The sequence below is a fragment of the Oncorhynchus mykiss genome, chromosome 4 (genome assembly GCF_057628025.1).
Source record: "Oncorhynchus mykiss isolate SJ-2025 chromosome 4, ASM5762802v1, whole genome shotgun sequence".
Lineage (NCBI taxonomy): Eukaryota > Metazoa > Chordata > Actinopteri > Salmoniformes > Salmonidae > Oncorhynchus > Oncorhynchus mykiss.
Window position 1 is genome coordinate 59387083 of NC_143025.1, and position 18444 is coordinate 59405526.

At 41.7% G+C, this 18444-nt stretch overlaps 1 long non-coding RNA gene across 1 annotated transcript in view; it reads left to right on the top strand.

The window, feature by feature from the left end:
- Positions 1-17499, top strand: part of LOC149984091 (uncharacterized) — a 44836-nt gene extending 27337 nt beyond the window's left edge. The window contains exon 3 of the long non-coding RNA XR_016495355.1: positions 15830-17499. This is a non-coding gene — a long non-coding RNA (uncharacterized LOC149984091). The remainder of the gene's footprint in view (positions 1-15829) is intronic.
- The last annotated feature ends 945 nt before the right edge of the window (positions 17500-18444 follow it).

Below are 18444 nucleotides of genomic sequence, written 5' to 3' on the forward strand. Positions count from 1 at the left end.
GGCTGAACGACGACATTAAGAACATACAGCTGGCGGGTTATACCCTCTATCGGCAAGACAGAACAGCAGCCTCTAGTAAGACACGGGGCGGGGGCCTATGCATTTATGTAAACAACAGCTGGTGCACGATATCTAAGGAAGTTTCAAAGTTTTGCTCGCCTGAGGTAGAGTATCTCATGATAAGCTGTAGACCACACTATCTACCTATAGAGTTTTCAAGTGTATTTTTCGTAGCTGTCTACATACCACCAGAGAGCGAGGTTGGAACTAAAACCGCACTCAATGAGCTGTATTCCGCCATAGCAGAAAGGAAAAAGCTCATCCAGAGGCAGCGCTCCTAGTGGCCGGTGACTTTAATGCAGGACAACTTACATTTATATCAGCATGTTAAATGTAGAACCAGAGGGAAAACAATTCTAGACCACCTTTACTCCACACACAGAGACACGTACAAAGCTCTCCTTCACCCTCCATTTGGCAAAGCTGACCATGACTCTATCCTCCTGATTCCTGCTTACAATCAAAAATTAAAGCAGGGAGCACCAGTGACTCAGTCTATAAAGTGGTCAGATGAAGCAGATGCTAAACTACAGGGCTGTTTTGCTAAAGCAGACTGAACATTTTTCCAGGATTCTTCCGATTGCATTGAGGAGTACACATCAGTCACTGGCTTTATCAATAAGTGCATCGAGGACGTTGTCCCCACAGTGACTATGTACATACCCCAACCATAAACCATGAATTACAGGCAACATTCAAATCAAATTGTATTGGTCACATACACATGGTTAGCAGATGTTAATGTGAGTGTAGTGAAGTGCTTGTGAGTGTAGCGAAATGCTCATTCGCACTGAGCTAAGGGTTAGAGATGCCACTTTCAAGGAGCAGGACTCTAATCCGTAAGCTTACAAGTAATCTCACTATGCCATTCAACGAACCATCAAACAGGAAAAGCATCAATACAAGACTAAGATTGAATCGTACTACACCAGCTCCGACGCTCGTCGGATGTGGCAGGGCTTGCAAACTATTACAGACTACAAAGGGAAGCACAGCTGAGAGCTGCCCAGTGACACGAGCCTACCAGATGCGCTAAATAACACTGAAACATGCATGACATTATCAGCTGTTCCGGATGGCTGTGTGATAATGCTCTCCGCAGCCGATGTGAGTAAGACTTTTAAACAGGTCAACATTCACAAGGCCGCTGGGCCAGATGGATTATCAGGACGTGTACTCCGAGCATTAGCTGACCAACTGGCAAGTGTCTTCACTGACATTTTCAATCTTTTCCTGTCTGTCTGTAATACAAACATGTTTCAAGCAAACCACCATAGTCCCTGTGCCCAAGAACACTAAAGTAACCTGCCTAAATGACTATCAACCCGTAGCACTCACGTCTGTAGCCATGAAATGCTTTGAAATGCTGGTCATGGCTCACATCAACACCATTATGCCAGAAACCCTAGACCTACACCAATTTGCATACCGCACCAACTGATCCACACATGACGCAATCTATATATCGCTCCCTACTGCCAATTCCCACCTGGACAAAATGATTACCTATGTGAGAATGCTATTCATTGACTACAACTCAGTGTTCAAAACCATAGTGCCCTCAAAGCTCATCACTAAGCTAAGGACCCTGGGACTAAACACCTCCCTCTGCAACTGGATCCTAGACATTCTGACGGGCCGCCACCAGGTGGTAAGGGTAGGTAACAACACATCCACCACGCTGATCCTCAACATGGGGGCCCCTCAGGGGTGCATGCTCAGTCCCCTCCTGTACTCCCTGTTCACTCATGACTGCACAGCCAGGCACAACTCCAACAACATCATTAAGTTTGCTGATGACACAACAGTGGTAGGCCTGATCACCGACAATGATGAGACAGCCTATAGGGAGGAGGTCAGAGACCTGACCGTGTGGTGCAACGACAACAACCTCTCCCTCAATGTGATCAAGACAAAGGAGATGATTGTGGACTACAGGAAAAGGAGGACAGAGCACTCCCCCATTCTCATCTACGGGGCTGTAGTGGAGCAGGTTTAGAGCTTCAAGTTCCTTGGCGTCCACATCAACAACAAACTAACATGGTCCAAGCACACCAAGACAGTCGTGAAGAGGGCACAACAAAACGTATTTCCCCTCAGGAAACGGAAAAAATTTGGCACTGGTCCTCAGATCCTCAAAAGGTTTTACAGCTGCACCATCGAGAGCATCCTGATGGGTTGCATCACTGCCTGGTATGGCAAATGCTCAGCCTCTGACCTCAAGGCAGTACATCACTGGGGCCAAGGCAGCCCAGTACATCACTGGGGCCAATCTCCCTGCCATCCAGGACCTCTATACCTGGTGTTGTCAGGGGATGGTCCTAAAAAAAATGTTAGACTCCAGACACCCTATTCGTAGACTGTTCTCGCTGCTACTGCACGGCAAGTGGTGCCGGATTGCCAAGTCTAGGTCCAAGAGGCTTCTAAACAGCTTCTATCCCCAAGCCATAATACTCTTGAACAGCTAATCAAATGGCTACCCAGACTATTTGCACCCCTTCCCTTACACTGCTGCTACTCTCTGTTGTCATCTAAGCATAGCCACTATAATAACCCTACCTGCAAGTACATAATTACCTCGATACCAGTGCCCCCACACATTTGATTCTGTACCGGTACCCCTGTATATAGCCCCGCTATTGTTATTTACTGTTGCTCTTTAATTATTTGTTATCTCTTACTTTTTTTTCTTTTTTTGTAGGTATTTTCTTAAAACTGCATTGTTGATTAAAAAATATAAATAGAAATATAAATGTGGAGTGGGGGAGAAAAACACTCATATCGTTCCCAAATAATTAACCAATGACAAAGAAAACAAAAATCTATTTGTCAGTTTCAAATGTCAACTACGATCTATTCAGGCTCTGGGGACTGAGAAGAAATAACATATTCAGACAGTATTCCTTGCAATGTTTCAGCCGTCAAGTCCTGGAGACCCAAGAACCTTACAACTGTAGATACAATTATGGCCAGTTTCTTGGACTTCTTGTTCATTTGGGCATTACAATTAATCAAATGCACAATAACGCCACAAAGTCCACCATCTTCAGGATCAACATATCAATTTCCCTCAAATGTTGAACGACACTCTGAATCTCCACAAGCTGCGGAGCATGCACCACCCTATCTTAAGCTCCACTTGCTCCTTCAACTATTCTGCATGCCTCCGTTTGAGTTTATTTATTTTTACAGAGACAGAGCACATTAATCAACGTTTCAGTAAAAGTGCCAGTTTTAGCCAGCCGGCTAATTTTCAACCTAATAGCCTAATAGCCTGGGCAGGCTATTAAAAACAATTACAATACAGACAATCAATGAGCAGTGAGTACACGCAGAGCAACATAGGACAAGCAAGACATAGCATACAGACAGAGAAACATGGCACAAAAAGCAACAAGACAAAATCCCTAAAAGCAACAGACTGTTTCCACAACTCACAAGCTACAGACAACAGACAACATGGAGGAGACCTGCTGTACAGCCCTGACTCTTGCCACTTCAAACTCTTTTACTCTAACCGGGCACCCCAGGGAATTGAGAATGTAATTTCCAGCACAATTGCAACAACATCCTCGGATTCTTCAACAGCATTCCTTCGGCACACACTTGATACATGGCCATACCTTTTGCAATTCCGGCAAAACAATGACTTGGACACGGAAGCTCTCACCACATATCTTACATATCCCAGCTTCACATGTAACGGGAGATACTCTTCGTCAAACATCAATAATACCTGCACGATGGCGCACGCATGCAGCGGGTTTGGGTTCTGTGTAAAAATTGTCAAAGACTCCAGCCACCCTAGTCATAGACTGTTCTTTCTGCTACCGCACGGCAAGCAGTACCGGAGCACCAAGAGGTGTCTAAACAGCTTCTACCCCCAAGCCATAAGACTCCTGAACATCTAATCAAATGGCTACCCAGACTATTTGCAATACCGACCTCCTCCCATTCCACCTACACTGCTGCTAGTCTCTTTTATTATCTATGCATAGTCACTTTAATAACTCTACCTACATGTACATATTACCTCAATTACCTCAACTAATCGGTGCCTCAGCACATTGACTCTGTATATAGCCCGCTATTGTTATTTTCTGCTGCTCTTTAATTATTTGTTATTCCTATCTCTTACTTTAAGAGTATAACTGCATTATTGGTTAAGGGCTTGTAAGTAAGTATTTCACTGTTAGGTCTACTACACCTGTTGTATTCGGCGCATGTGACAAATACACTTTTATTTGATTTTAGTTAGCCTTTTAGCTTCCCACACTTACATGTGAAATAATCAGATTTAGAATAAAATAATATGCCCTGGCAAATGTTCTTATACTTTCCAGTGTAACCTACAATATTATCCTAATTTGATATGCTGCTTCAATGTATTTGCTCTCAGGTAAAAATAGAATGTCATCATTTTTAGTAATGCAGAAAAATTTACATTGCTATCTGTTTTTGCCTAGAATAACTTTCACTTCTAATATACATATATATTTTTTGAGAGTTTCTCTAAGGCTACAATGTTGTTTGGTTTATTGTTTGAAAAGTCGCTGACATTAGATTTGGTTATCAATACAAAATAGGCTATTTTGATGAATAGATCAGATCAAGGAACCAAGCTACAACACTGCCCCCACGGCAGTGGAAGGAATGATCTCTCGGGTCTCAATCTCCAGGTAGATGAAAACTGTGTTGAATGCCGGTGCTTATTACAAGTACTATTGTGACAAAAACTGACATTGCAACACTGCGCAATGCTCCGTCGGCCCAGTCCATGTATATTCTGTAGATGCCTTTAAAGTCCTTTTTCTGAAGTTGTGAAGAGGTTCGGGAAAAGAGGACCTCTTCCAATTCAATATTCACAAGGTCAAAAGTCAGAGGTGGTCAGGTTGGTTAAATTGTGGGTGCTCTTTTTGGGGATAATGCATAACCGATTGGGTGATGGCTTCATGGTCTGGAACACATTTATTTTATCAGGGACAGAAATAACATGCAAGTCTGCAGCGGCGAGCCCAGCTGAATCTCTCTCCATAAATATTGAACACAAGAAGAGAGAGGAGAGAAAGGATAAGGCTGGGCCTTAGCCTGAGCTGCAGCTGATAAGCTAAAAAATAATGAAATTGGACTTGAGATCCCCGAGACCATTTGCATGAGTTACAGAAGGAAACAGTTCTCTCTATGCAGGGGAGCAAACAACATAAAGCATTCCTTGATCAAATCTTCATAATCAAATCAAATAACCCAGTTGATCTGATAGAGAAACCCAAAGGTTGGTGTTCTGACAAGAAATTCATAAGGAATATATACTATTTTTCTGTCTGATTCCACATGCTTTTAATGGTTTTTTTCACTTCATAAGAAAACCAATTTTTTTTCTCATCTGGAAGCAGAATTTCAAAGATTATTATATACATTTTTTAATGACTGCCACAGAGTCATTTTACTGTCGAGGAACATTTCACTTTCTCTGGTCATAGGAACATGATTTTGTGCAGAAATAATGTGGTGTGACTTGAGTTTTGCCATCAGGTGGAAGACAGTCCCCTCTCTCTGGTCAGTCTCAGGAAAGGAGAGAGCAGGGACCGTGAGAGGTGGACCCTCTGCTGCTCTCTCTCTCTGCTGAGACTGACCATCAGATGCAGGTACCATCAGTCCAGTAAAATAAAAACGCGAATGATTTAGATTTATGCTCAGCTGTAACTCGCAAGCGATACAACAATTGATATATTGTATTAGGCATACTGCAGAAACCTCATTCCAACAGAACAGGGTTTTTTTGTTCTTTACTCAGAAAAGGTTAGTGACCACTCCTCTACGAGTACAGTGAGGGCCATAGTTACGCTCTGCTCTCTGTGTATGAACAGGACTCCAGCATAAATCAGTGCAGTTGAAACCAATCCTATCTGGATAATATGTGTGAAATGCTTAATAATGCATGTGACATCAAGAGAGAGGTGTATTTTCTGGGCGACATTAATATTGACTGGCTTTCATCAAGCTGCCCGCTCAAGAGAAAGCTTCAAACTGTAACCAGTGGTTGCAGCTTCAAACTGTAACCATCAGTCAACGTACTTACAAACAGCACAGGAATTAAATCATCAACATGTATTGATCACATCTTTACTAATGCTGCAGAAATCTGCTTTAAAGCAGTATCCAAATCAATCGGATGTAGTGGTCACAATATAGTAGCCATATCTACTAAAAGCAAAGTTCCTAAAGCTGGACCTAATATACTGTACAAGAGGCCATACAATAAGTTTTGTAGTGATTCCTATGTTGATGATGTAAATAATATGTTCTGCTCTGTGGTGTGTAATGAGGAGCAACCAGATGCTCCTCATGAAATTGCTTATTCCAACTACTAATAAGCATTCACCCATTAATAATAGTTAAATAAAGGTTAAGTAAAATAAAAAGGACTGTAAAAACTGTTCAAACCTTGTGGATTAATGAAAAATTGTATGGTTGAGAGGGATGAGCAAATGGAATGGCAAATAAGTCTTGCTGCTCAACCGACTGGAAAACGAACTGCAAATTGAGAAATAATGTGGCTAAATAAAAAGAAGGAGAAACTATAATATAAAACAAAGATAGTAAAAAGCTTTGGAGCACCATAAATTACATTCTGGGCATTCATTCATTCATTGAATCAGATGGCTCATTCATCACACAACCTACCGATATTGCCAGCTACTTTAATTATATTTTCATCTGCATGATTAGGAAACTTGGGCATGATATGCCAAAATAAGACACTGACACTCCACATCCAAGTATAACTGACCAAATTTTGAATTCTGAAAAGTGAGTGAAAAAAGTATATTTCATCAACAATGTCAAGCCACCTGGTTTATAGTGGACGATATTGCAAATTCTATTTTCCATATCTTCAATCTAAGCCAACAAGAACATATGCCCTCAGGCCTGGATGGAAGCAAAAGTCATTCCGCTACTAAAGAATAGTAAAGTCCTCTCTACTGGCTCATATACCCAACCAATTAGCCTGTTACCAACCCTTAGTAAACTTTTGGAAAAAAGGGTGATTGACCAATGCTATTTTAGAGTAAACAAATTGACAACAGATTTTCAGCAAGCTTATAGGGAAGGATATTCAACATGCACTGCATTTACACAAATGACTGATGATTGGCTGAGAGAAATTGAAAATAAAAAGGTTGTGGGAGTTGTTTTGGTAGACTTCAGTGCAGCTTTTTACATATTGGTAAAAGTCTGCTGCTGGAAAAACGTATGTGTTATGGCTTTACACCCCCTGCTATATTGTGGATAAAGAGTTACATGTCTAAAACATAATCCAGGTAGAATCAGGAATTCCCCAGGGCAGCTGTCTAGGCCCCTTACTTTTTCAATCTTTACTAATGACATGGCACAGGCTTTGCGTAAAGCCAGTGTGTCTATGTATGTGAATGACTCAACACTTTACAAGTCTGCTATTACAGCGAGTGAAATTACTGCAACACTTAACAAAGAGCTGCAGTCAGTTTTAGAATGGGTGGCAAGAAATAAGTTAGTCTTAAATATTTGAATAACTAAAAGTGTTGTATTTGGGACAAATCATTCACTAAACCCTAAACCTCAACTCAATCGTACTGAATTATGTGGAAATTGAGCAAGTTCAGGTAACTAAATTGCTTGTAAACTGTCATGGTCAAAACATGTTGATACAACAGTAGCTAAGGGTGAGGAGAAGTCAGTCCATAATAAAACGCTACTCTGCCTCCTTAACACTATCAGCAAGGCAGGTCCTACAGGCCCTAGTTTTGTCTCACCTGGACTACTGTTCAGTCGTGTGGTCAGGTGCCACAAAAAGGGACTTGGGATAATAACAATTGGATCAGAACAGGGCAGCACGGCCTGCCCTTAAATATACATGGAGAGCTAACATTAATAATATGCATGTCAGTCTCTCAAGGCTCAAACTAGAGTAGAGATTGACTTCATCACTACTTGTTTTGTAAGAAGAATTGACATGCTGAACGCAGGAGCTGCAATGCATACAAGACAAGACATGCCACCAGAGGACTCTTCACAATTCCAAAGTCCCAAACAGTCTATGAGAGGGGCACAGTACTACATAGAGCCATGGCTACATGGAACTCTATTCCACATCAGGTAACTGATGCAAGCAGTAGAATCATATTTTAAAAAACAGATACAAATACACCTTATGGAACAGCGGGGACTCTGAAGAGGCACACAGACAGGCACACATACACATGATAACACACTCACTACTCTACACACACGTACACATGGATTTTGTATTGTAGAGATGTGGTACTAGAGCAGTGGCCTGAGGACACATACTCTATATGTTGCGAAAAGTGTTATGAAATGCAATGTCATGTAATATTTTTTATTGTTTATAACTGCCTTAATGTTGCTGAAATCCGGGAAGAGTAGCTGCTGCCTTGGCATCAGCTAATGGGGATCTTTATTAAATACAAATGCTCTCTGTGTGTGAACAGGACTCCAGCGCATCAAATCAGTGCTGTTTAAACCAATCATATCATTCTGAAGCCTTATGGATTTTGTATAAAGCACAACTGTCAGAGTGTGAGAGGATGAGAGAGTGTGTGCGTGTGTGAGAGAGAGAGAACACCATAAGAGGCTTTGATTGGATTACAGACTGGAGGACTGATCTTTTATAGCTAGCACACCTGATGATGATGCATGCACTCCTGAGAGTTAGAGGCTGCATCCCAAATGTCACCCTATTACCCCTTTAGTGCACTACTTTTAACCAGTGCCCATAGCGAGGGAGGGAGTAGGGTGCCGTTTGAGATGCAGTGAGTATGTCGGAGAGGAAAAGTTTCTAAAAAGTCCTTGACACAATAAAGCTTAAGGCTTTTTAGACTACTTTGCATTTGGCTCATAATGAAAAACGTACGGATGTCTATCTATTTCAAAAACAAAGATCTCCAAGGATGTCTTCTATCCTGAGTATGTATGTTCAATTCCAGTCTTTATATGAACAGCAGGTTTTTATGAGCAATGCCTCCCTCTCCTCCTATGTACTGATTTTCAATCTACTCCCTTTTCTAACTGCCATGTATGGATAGTCACGTCATAAGAGTGTCACCAGAGTGTGACTCATGCTGAACGCGGAATGAGAGAGAGCTAGTTTTTTTGTTTTGTTTCTGGAAAAGGCAATAAATAGGCCATAGTAGCGAAGTAATTACAGTTTAGCAAATTAACACTGGAGTGATAGACGAGCAGTTGAGGATGTGCAAGTGGAAATACTGGTGTGCAAAAGAGCAGAAAAGTAAATAAAAACAATATGGGGATGAGGTAGGTAGATTGGGTGGGCTATTTTTAGATGGGCTATGTACAGCTGCAGCGATCGGTTAGCTGCTCAGATAGCTGATGTTTAAAGTTAGTGAGGGAAATATAAGTCTCCAGCATCAGCGATTTTTGCAATTCATTCCAAATGAGGGAGGATGATTTTTTTTTCATGAGCATGGCCTTATTTCTATTACAGCATATTGGATGACTGTCATTCATATTCAATTCACCCAGTTAAACGTAACATAAATAGGTTTAGGCTACTACATGATACTCAATTTTTCCCAATACCCACCATGAGGTTGCTAAAACCTAGCCTATGAATGAAAGTTTACAACGTAGGTGCATTCAGGTCGAGAGACAGATTTGATGTGACAGACAGTGACACATGGACAGACAGTGACATTCAATTCCGCCTTGCACACTTGCCTGCATCTAGCTGATAGTGGGTGTCATCATTAGTCCAACAGTTGCAAACAATAGTTTCTATTGGACAAAATCAGGCATGTTAATCCCTATTTTGTTCTGTTTCCTTGTTAAATCAATGTTTTTCAACACAATCGGCGTAATGAATACACCACTGATGAAGTGTAAACACAGTTCCCAATTTTGCAGCAAACATGTTGCATCTACATTATGCGCTCTCTTCCTTTCACCTCTTCCTTTCGCTTGTGGACTTCAATGCACAATCAGCTTGTAACGGTTTTCGTCGGTTTTCGAGTATGAAGGATCGGACCAATGCGCAGCGTGGTAAGTGTCCATAATATAATTTTAATGAAATATCACAGAAAACAAAAGAACAAGAGAATAAATGGAAACCGACAGTCCCGTATGGAGCAAACACTGACATGGAAAATAATCACCCACAACCAAAATGGGGAAAACAGGCTACCTAAGTATGATTCTCAATCAGAGACAACGATCGACAGCTGCCTCTGATTGAGAACCATACCAGGCCAAACACAGAAATACAACATAGAAAAAATAACATAGACTACCCACCCCAACTCACGCACTGACCAAAATAACACAAAGACATAAAAAAGGCAGTAAGGTCAGAACGTGACACGGCTGTATGTGACCAGGCGAAATAACCTTTCCAAGACAAACTGCTACACACAGCCTACATCGTTGTTACATTCATTTTAGCTAAAGTAATGTCATAGTCAGCAAAGCTAATAGAACTAATGTGTTAGTAAACCCATTATAACCATGCAGTAATGTTACAGTAAGCAGTTACACCGGCTGGCTCCGGTGGCAATAAATTAGTAAAACCAAAAGCTTACATTGAGTTCCAGTATTGTGTTGGATAGTCATAGCCAGCTAGCTAACATAGCATCCCTCTGTTTGAGCAGGGTGTTTCAGTAGGCTAAACTAGCTAGCTGCATTTGCTAGCTAAGTACACTACCATTCAAAAGTTTGGGGTCACTTAGAAATGTCCTTGTTTTTGAAGGAAAAGCACATTTATTGTCCATTAAAATAACATCAAATTGATCAGAAATACATTGTAGACATTGTTAACGCTGTAAATGACTATTGTAGCTGGAACCAGCTGATTTTAATGGAATATCTACATAGGCGTACAGAGGCCCATTATCAGCAACCATCACTCCTGTGTTGTGTTAGCTAATCCAAGTTTATAATTTTAAAAGGCTAATTGATCATTGGAAAAGCCTTTTACAAGTATGTTATCACAGCTGAAAACTGTTGTTCTGATTAAAGAAGCAATAAAACTGGCCTTCTTTAGACTAGTTGAGTATCGGGAGCATCAGCATTTATGGGTTCGATTACAGGCTCAAAATGTTCAGAAACAGGAACTTTCTTCTGAAACTCGTCAGTCTATTCTTGTTCTGAGAAAGGAAGGCTATTCCATGTGAGAAATTGCCAAGAAACTGAAGATCTCGTACAACGCTGTGTACTACTCCTGTCACAGAATATCGCAAACTGGCCCTAACCAGAATAGAAAGAGGAGTGGGAGGCCCCGGTGCACAACTGAGCAAGAGGACAAGTACATTAGAGTGTCTAGTTTGAGAAACAGATGCATCACGAGTATTCAACTGCCAGCTTCATTAAATAGTACTCATAAAACACAGTCGCAAAGTCAACAGTGAAAAGGCGACTCCGGGATGCTGGCCTTCTAGGCAGAGTTCCTCTGTCCAGTGTCTGTGTTATTTTGCCCATCTTAATCTTTTCTTTTTATTGGCCAGTCTGAGATATGGCTTTTTCTTTGCAACTCTGCCTAGAAGGCCAGCCTCTTCAGTGTTGACGTTGAGACTTCATATCTTCACGAATCCTGCAGTGCTTTGCTCCAAAGCAATATCAGTTCCCATTGGCTGTAGTGACCATAACATTGTGGCAATAACAAGCAAAGCCAAAGTCTCAAAGGTTGGGCCTAAAGTTCTTTATAAGAGATCATACAAAATGTTTTCTCAGGACTCTGAAATTGAAAATAAGGAGTTACAGTCAGTATCAGAATGGGTGGTTAATGATAAACGGGTCTTAAATACATCTAAAACTAAAAGCATTGTATTTGGTTCAACACATTCTGTAAGACCTAAACCTCAACTGGCGATACGCATAAAGGGTGTGACCATTGAGCAAGGTGAGGAAGCTAAACTCCTACGTAATAACATTGGATGGTCAATTATCATGCTCAAGTTATATTGAAAAAGTCGTCTGTTATAAAAATACAGTACCAATCAACAGTTTGGAGACACCTTTATTTTTACTATTGTCTTCTATGTAGAATAATAGTGAAGACATCAAAACCATGAAATAACACAGATGGAATCATATAGTAACCAAAGAAGTGTTAAATATATTTTACATTTGAGATTCTTCAAAGTAGCCACCCTTTGTCTTGATGACAGCATTTTACACTCTTGGCATTCTCTCAACCAGCTTCATGAGGTAATCACCTGGAATGCATTAACAGGTGTGTCTTATTTAAAAGTTAATTTGTGGAATTTCTTTCCTTCTTAATGCGTTTGAGCCAATCAGTTGTGTTGTGACAAGGTAGGGGTGGTATACAGAAGATAGCCATATTTGGTCAAATACCACATTACGTCAAGAACAACTAAGCAAAGAGAAACAACAGTCCATCATCATTACTTTAAGATAATGGTCAGTCATCGCAGACATTTAAAATTAAAAAAAATATATATATATATTTGTCACATACACATGGTTAGCATATGTTAATGCAAGTGTAGCGAAATGCTTGTGCTTCTAGTTTCGAACATGCAGTAATTGTCACGTTCGTCATAACGAGGAGACCAAGGCACAGCTTGATAATAATACATACTTCTTTTAATAAAGAATAAACACTGAACAAACTATACAACACGACCGTGACGCTATGAGCCACGAGTACTGACAGGCAACTACACATAGACAATAAACCACAAAACCAAAATGGAAAATGGCAACCTAAATAGGATCCCCAATCAGAGACAACGATAAACAGCTGTCTCTGATTGGGAGCCAATTCAGGCCACCATAGACCCACCTAGACATACCAAAACTCCATAGAATTACAAAAAACCCTAGACAATACAAAAACACACATACCACCCTCGTCACACCCTGACCTACCCAAAATAATAAAGAAAACAAAGATAACTAAGATCAGGGTGTGACAGTAATATCTAACAACTAATCTAACCTAACAATTCACAACAACTACCTTATACACAAGTGTAAAGGAATTAATAAGAATATGTACATAAAAATATATAAATGAGTGATGGCCGAACGGCAAGATACAGTAGATATAGAGAAAAGCAAATACATATGAGATGAGTAATGTATGGGTATGCAAACATTATATAAAGTGTCATTGTTTAAAGTGGCTAGTGATACATTTATTACATCAATTTTTCATTATTATTAAAGTAGCTAGAGATGAGTCAGTATGTTGGCAGCAGCCACTCAATGTTAGTGATGGCTGTTTAACAGTCTGATGGCCTTGAGATAGAAGCTGTTTTTAAGTCTCTTGGTCCCCGCTTTGATGCACCTGTACTGACCTCGACTTCTGGATGATAGCGGGGTGAACAGGCAGTGGCTCGGGTGGTTTTTGTCCTTCATGATCTTTTTGGCCTTCCTGTGACATCGGGTGGTGTAGGTGTCCTGGAGGGCAGATAGTTTGCCCCCGGTGATGCGTTGTGCAGACCTCACTACTCTGGAGAGCCTTACGGTTGTGGACGGAGCAGTTGCCGTACCAGGCGGTGATACAGCCCAACAGGTTGCTCTCGATTGTGCATCTGTAAAAGTTTGTGAGTGTTTTAGGTGACAAGCCGAACTTCTTCAGCCTCCTGAGGTTGAAGAGGCGCTGCTGCGCCTTCTTCACCACGCAATCATCTCCTTTGTTTTGTTGACATTGAGTGTGAGGTTATTTTCCTGACACCACACTCCGAGGGCCCTCACCTCCTCCCTGTAGGCTGTCTCGTCGTTGTTGGTAATCAAGCCTACCACTGTAGTGTCGTCTGCAAACTTGATGATTGAGTTGGAGACATGCATGGCCACGCAGTCATGGGTGAACAGGGAGTACAGGAGAGGGCTGAGAACGCACCCTTGTGGGGCCCCAGTGTTGAGGATCAGCGGGGTGGAGATGTTGTTACCTACCCTCACCATCTGGGGGCGGCCCGTCAGGAAGTTCAGGACCCAGTTGCACAGGGCGGGGTCGAGACCCAGGGTCTCAAGCTTAATGACGAGTTTGGAGGGTACTACGGAGTTAAATGCTGACCAGTAGTCGATGAACAGCATTCTTACACAGGTATTCCTCTTGTCCACATGGGTAAGGGCAGTGTGCAGTGTGATTGCGATTGCATCCTCTGTGAACCTATGTGGGTACAACATCACCTTCACCTGCACTTGCTAATAAACTTGCTCACCGAATCAGCGTATTCATCAATGTTGTTCTCCGACGCTATGCGGAACATGTCCCAGTTCACGTGATCGAAGCAATCTTGAAGTATGGAATCCGATTGGTCGGACCAGCATTGAACAGATCTGAGCACGGGCTCTTCCTGTTTTAGTTTCTGTCTATAGGCTGGGAGCAACAAAATGGAGTCGTGGTCAGATTTTCCAAAAGGAGGGCGGGGGAGGGCTTTATATGTGTTGCGGAAGTTAGAATAACAATGATCCAGGGTCTTGCCAGCCTGGGTCGCGCATTCGATATGCTGAGAAAATTTAGAGAGCCTTGTTTTCAGAGTAGCCTTGTTAAAATCCCCAGCTACAATAAATGCTAGCCTCAGGATATGTGGTTTCCAGTTTACATAGAGTCAAATGAAGTTCTTTCATCTCCTTTGATGTGTCTGCTTGGGGGCGAGATACACGACTGTGATAATAATCAAAGAGAAGTCTCTTGATAGTTATTAATGCGTTCGGCATTTGATTGTAAGGAATTCTTAGTCAGGTGAACAAAAGGACTTGACTTCCTTTATGTTGTTATGATCAGACCACGTTTCGTTAATCATAAGGCATATACCCCCGCCCTTCTTCATACCCGAGAGATGTTTGTTTCTGTCGGCACGATGCGTGAAGAAGCCAGGTGGCTGTACAGACACTGATGACGTATCCTCAGAGAGAACAGTCTATGACTAGGGTGGCTGGAGTCTTTGACAATTTTTTGGGCCTTCCTCTGACACTGCCTAGTATAGAGGTCCTGGATGGCAGGAAGCTTGGCCCCAGTGATGTACTGGGCCGTACACACTACCCTCTGTAGTGCATTGTGGTCGGAGACCGAGCAGTTGCCATACCAGGCAGTTATGCAACCAGTCAGAATGCTCTCGGTAGTGCAGCTGCAGAACCTTTTGAGGATCTGAGGACCCATGCCAAATCTTTTCAGTCTCCTGAGGGGGAACAGGTTTTGTCGTGCCCTCTTCACGACTGTCTTGGTGTGCTTGGACCATGTTAGTCTGTTGGTGATGTGGACATCAAGGAACAGTTACCTCTGATGCAGAGGACAAGTTCATTAGAGTTAACTGCACCTCAGATTGCAGCCCAAATAAATGCTTCACAGAGTTTAAGTAACAGACACATCTCAACATCAACTATTCAGAGGAGATTGCTTGAATCAGGCCTTCATTGTTGAATTGCTGCAAGGAAACCACTTCTACAGGACACCAATAGGAAGAAGAGACTTGCTTGGGTCAAGAAACACGAGTAATGTCCTTTGGTCCAATGAGTTTAAATTTGAGATTTTTGGCTTCCAATTGCCATGTCTTTGTGAGACGCAGAGTAGGTGAACGGATGATCCCTGCATGTGGATGATCCGTGCATCCCCACTGTGAAGCATGGAGGAGGAGATGTGATGGTGTGGGGTGCTGTGCTGGTGACACTCAGTGATTTATTTAGAATTCAAGGCACACTTAACCAGCATGGCTACCACAGCATTATGCAGTGATATGCCATCCCATCTGGTTTTCGCTTAGTGGGACTATCATTCGTTTCTTTACAGGAAAATGACACAAAACACACCTCCAGGCTGTGTAAGGGCTTTTTGACCAAGGAGAGTGTTGGAGTGCTGCATCAGATGACCTGGACTCCACAATCACCCGACCTCAACCCAACCGAGATGGTTTGGGATGAGCTGGAAAGCAGAGTGAAGGAAAAGCAGCCAACATGTGCTCAGTATATGTGGGAGCTCCTTCAAGACTCTTGGAAAAGCATTCCTCGTGATGCTGATTGAGAGATAGCCAAAAGTGTGTAAAGCTGTCATCAAGGCAAAGGGTGGCTACTTTGAAGTATATTTTGATTTATTTAACACTTTTTATGGTTACAACATGATTCCATATGTGTTATTTCATAGTTTTGATGTCTTCACTATTATTCTACAATGTAGAAAATAGTAAAAATAAAGAAAAACCCTTGAATGGGTAGGTGTCCAAACTTTTGACAGGTACTGTATGTTCTGTGATTTTTACCCAAAAATCAACTGTACTAGTTGTTCACGCTCTGGTCATGTCCCATCTTGATTACTTTATAGTAATATGGACAAGTGGACAAGTAATATGGACAAGTAATTTGGACAAGCAAAGAAAGACCCAGCAAATATTCAGCTAGCTCATAACAGAGTATCACATCTTGCCCTTAACTGCACATACACAAGAAACATCAACAACATACATCCAGTCTTTTCTGGTCAAGGGTTTACTGGAGATTCTCTTCTTGTTTTTAGGAGAAAAATGAGTGTATTGAAAATGATAGATTGTCTGCATAATCAAATAACATTCAGCTCAGACACCCATACATAACCCCACAAGACATGCCACCAGGTGTTTCTTTACAGTCCCCAAGTCCAAACAAAATCATGGCAACGCACAGTATTATACTGATGGAACTCCCTTCCATCTCCAATTACTAAAGCAAACAGCAAAATTACCATTAAAAGAGGATTAAACGGCCTCCCAAGTGGCGCAGTGGTCTATGGCTGTGCCACTAGAGATTCTGGGTTCGAGTTCAGGCTCTGTCGCAGCCGGCCGCGACCGGGAGGTCCATGGGGAGGCATACAATTGGTTAGGGGAGGGTTTGGCCAGCAGGGATATCCTTGTATCATCGTGCACTAGCGACTCCTGTGGCGTGCTGGGCGCAGTGCACGCTGACACAGTTGCCAGGTGTACGGTGTTTCCGTCGACACAATGTGCACATTGGGCTGGCTTCCGGGTTGGATGGGCATTGTGTCAAGAAGCAGTGCGGTTTGGTTGGGTTGTGTTTCGGAGGACGCATGGCTTTCAACCTTCACCTCTCCCGAGTCCGTACGGTAGTTGCAGTGATGAGACAAGACTGTAACTACTACCAATTGGATACCATGAAATTGGGGAGAAAAAATGGGTCAAAATACAACTTTTTTTTTTAAAGGATTAAACTATATCTCATGGAATGGCGGGGACTGTGAGGGGACACGCTCACACAGACACACTATCGGACACAATTTTTTTATTGTTTTTTTATTGTTTTTTAGTTCTATTGTTTGTATATCATTGTATTTTGGATTTATGTGACTGTCTTTGTCTATCAGTGTAGATTTTGTTGCTTGTCGCGTTTTGTGTTTCTTGTAGACCCCAGGAAGAGTAGCTGCTGCTTCTGCAAAAGTTCATGGAGATCCAAATAAACAAACAAATAAATTCATTATGATTCCTCAGGTTGTTGATTTGCTTGCAATAGAGCAGCAAGCCGTCCAAGAAGTTCATCATCGATGTTGCATAAGTTTACAGTAATTTGTCTCTAGGCTCAGCATTTATTGTTTGCGAAGTCTGAGTTAAGTTATTGAACTGGAAATTCATCACTCTTCTGTACTTTAATATGTGATATTTGGATCAACAATATTTACAGTTGAAGTCGTAAGTTTACATACACCTTGCCAAATATATATTTTTCACAATTCTTGATATTTAAACTTTGTAAAATGTCCCTGTCTTAGGTCAGTAAGGATCACCACTTTATTTTAAGAATGTGAAAGGTCAGAATTTATTTTATGATTTATTTCAGCTTTTATTTTTTTCTTTCATCACATTCCCAGTGGGTCAGAAGTTTACATACACTCAATTAGTATTTGGTAGCATTGCCTTTAAATTGTTTAACTGATTCAAACTTTTCGGGTAGCCTTCCACAAGCTTCCCACAATAAGTTGTGAATTTTGACCCATTCCGCCTGACAGAGCTGGTGTAACTGAGTCAGGTTTGTAGGCCTCCTTGCTTGCACACGCTTTTTCAGTTCTGCCCACAATTTTTCTATGGGATTGAGGTCAGGTCTTTGTGATGGCCACTCCAATAGCTTGACTTTCCCTCCAAACATAACTATGGCCAAACAGTTCTATTTTTGTTTCATCAGACCAGAGGACATTTCTCCAAAAAGTACGATCTTTGTCCCCATGTGCAGTTGCAAACCGTAGTCTGGCTTTTTTATGGAGGTTTTGGAGCAGTGGCTTCTTCCTTGCCGAGCAGCCTTTCAGGTTATGCCAATATAGGACTCGCTTTACTGTGGATATAGATACTTTTGTACCTGTTTCCTCCAGCATCTTCAAAAGGTCCTTTGCTGTTGTTCTAGGATTGATTTGCACTTTTCGCACCAGGT